The sequence below is a fragment of the Triticum dicoccoides genome, chromosome 2A (genome assembly GCF_002162155.2).
Source record: "Triticum dicoccoides isolate Atlit2015 ecotype Zavitan chromosome 2A, WEW_v2.0, whole genome shotgun sequence".
NCBI lineage: Eukaryota > Viridiplantae > Streptophyta > Magnoliopsida > Poales > Poaceae > Triticum > Triticum dicoccoides.
Genome location: NC_041382.1, coordinates 13,555,782 through 13,559,006, shown reverse-complemented (window position 1 = coordinate 13,559,006; position 3,225 = coordinate 13,555,782).

The following is a 3,225-nucleotide window of genomic DNA, read 5'->3' as shown; positions in this document are numbered from 1 at the left end:
TGAAGCAAACAAGGCTTGCGAATTTACACATAGTAACTATGCATGCACATGCCTACCAAAATCCAGGGAGATACAAAATGGGAAAATGAACACATAACCATTAATACTTCCAATAACATCAGTAGTCATTCATGTTGTCCAAAATAAATCAAAGCGACAAATCAACATATGATAGCACACAAAGTTCAACATATGAACAAAGGAAAACCAATGAGCATATAAGATATGCATTGCACACATACTCATAGGAATATCTCACTCAAGTAGATATAGGATACTATAGACAATGAGATGAGAAACTCCCATAACTCCATACAAACCAATACGATGAACTCGAGCAAATGGTATTTCGAGTTATCATTCGACATAGAATCCACATAAGTACATGATCATCTATACTAACACAAGCATAACATGAGAGTTTAGAAGTAAACACAATGCTTGGATAATATATTATTAACATTCCAATTAGATAGATCATCATGCAAAGCAACAATTGGAGTATCTTTAATCAAACGATTTTCCGAATATGATTTTGAAGATAACCATGGGAAAAACTGCACAAGAATGCCATATATAAACAATGCATTGCATGCCACAGAGATATAAGATAATCTCAAATATATTATAGGTGGCATCCCATAATTGTTCACATTTAGCAAGGATTGTGATATGCACAAAGCATATCACTCCCCCATAATGTGGTGATCCATTAATATCTCAAAAGAGCCCAATAAGATGCAACTAAAATGCAATGAAGGCTCGAGACTACACACACAAATATATGACGTGCATTGCAACCTACACATGCTAGATAACACAAATCAAACATATTAGGAGACACAACATATACAAACATATGCTAGGTACAAAACCTAAACATGCATGGGGCTAGTAACTTTCAATGTAGACAATATAAATACAAGTTACCTCCACAAGGAGCATTAGAATCACAAATATGATGATAATTCATTTGACTTGGTTTGAACCATAATGAATGGTGAGAATCATTTTTCTTCATGAACTAGCCAAGTCTCCAATGCCCTCCACACACCTATTGATCAAGTTTGAGCTCGATGGTCCCCAACCACGTTGGGTCCTAAGAAGTTAGTAACAACAGGCTTGGCAACCCAAACGGTATTATCCATTTTCAAACCACTTTGGGCACCAACATACTTGGCAAACATATTACCATCAATATCCTTCCTAAGTGAATAATGATCATTGATAATTGGAGGCTTGGAGATGTTACCGTTGGGACATGATGAAGCTATGTGTCCCTTCTTACGGCAAATATAGCAACATGTACTCCTCCTTCTCTTCTTCTTTACTTTCTCAACTTGGGAAGTAATAACATGTTTCATCATGGATAGTGGCCGTTCTTCAACTTGAGGTTGAACTTGATATTGAGCTTGAAGCCGCTTCCCATGTAACTTCCCTTTATAAGCCCTTTTCTTCAATGGACAAGATCTCACGTGATGTCCAACCTTTTTGCACTTAAAGCAAGAAATGTTGGACTCGTTCTTGGCTTAGTCTTGCCCCCTTTTCTTGTTCATGGATTTCTTTTTGTTGGAGTGAAAACTATGTCCATCATCACACTTTTCCATGTCTTTCTTCAAACTAGTAACTTGGGCCTTGAGCTCATTAATTTCCTCTACATGGTTCGTTTCAAGACTAGAAACAAGAGGACTAGTGGAAGTAGAAACTTCATGGTTAGAGCAAAAAGACAAGGTAAGAAATTCATCATGAGGTGTATCAATATCATGTAGAGAGGAATTGCAAGGACTAGCACATGGAAATAAGGCATTTTGAGTAGAAGGTGTGCTAATATCCACATGAGACTCACACGATTTTACCTTCGTGAACATAGCCTCATGATCTAACTTTAGCCCATCATGAGAGATTAGAAGATCCTCATGAGTGCCCGAGAGCTTTTCATAACTTTCTTCCAATTTCCCATAATTGCTAGTTAGCAAATCAAGTTGAGTCCTTAGCTCAACATTTTCTTTCAACATCGGTGCTTCACACAAGATAGAGTTAGTAGCACAATCATCATTATCAATATGCGAGGAGCATGTAGAAACTAGAGACTCTGCATGAGTAGCTTGAAGTTCCTCATGAGACTTAGAGAGTTTGGTGAGCTCTCATTTGACATTCTTGTAGCCAAGGTCAAGGTGCTCAAAATCCTCTTTAAGTTTACAATGAGTAACTTCAATCTCTTCTTTTAAAGACCTCAAGTCACTAAGACATTGATGAGCCTTAGCAAGTTCATATTCAAGTTGTTCACCTTTGGCTTGCTCGTTAAGAAATAAGTCATTATGTTTTTGAAAGCAAGCAAGAACATCTTGGAACCTTTTATAAGTGTTATCTTTAGCTCTATGAAGAGACTCTTCCCAATCTCATAGAGATTTTGAGTCAAGTCATCATCATCATCCTCACTACAACTATCATCATTATCACTAAGAGAAGATGATACCTCGTCATTACCTCTTGCCATGAGGCACATGTGAACAAAGGGGGTGATGATGATTCTTTTGGAGAAGAGGGTTCTTCATCAATCAAGCATGCCTCATCTTTCTTGATTTCCTCTACATGGTTAGTGATAGAACAACTAGAGGAAACCAAATCATTTCTATCATGGCAACATGGGAGATCAAGCATATCATCAGAAATGAGCTTACCACCATCATCACAAGATATTTCTTCAGTCACCTTGTCATTACCTTGTGGCACGCCGCATGATGGTGAAGTGGAAGATATTGAAGTGTCCAACTAATTGGAGGTGGACGCAATATAGAGTTCTTCATGACTTAAAAATATGGAGAAATCCTCCATTAACTCCCTGAAAAGAATATTGTCTTCATCAAGATTGGACCCACCATATGTATCTTCAAGTTTGGTCCAAGCCTCATGAGCCGACTTGCAAGTCAAGATTTCCTTAAACAGTTCGAAGGATATAGCTTGGTGAATGGCACTCAAAACTTGACTATCAAGATGCATATCCTCAAGTGATGGAGATTGTCCATCCTTTAGATTTGAATTCCCTACAACAACAATCCGCAAAGCATTTGGACCCATGGCCCGAAAGTGACAAAGCATGTGTAATCTCCACATAATGTAATTTGTGCCATTAAAACAAAATGTGTCATCGTGCACTAGTTCACTAGTCGACATCGTTACTCTCTAGGCGGTGAAGCCTAATAAGGAGAGACCGGGCTCTGATAC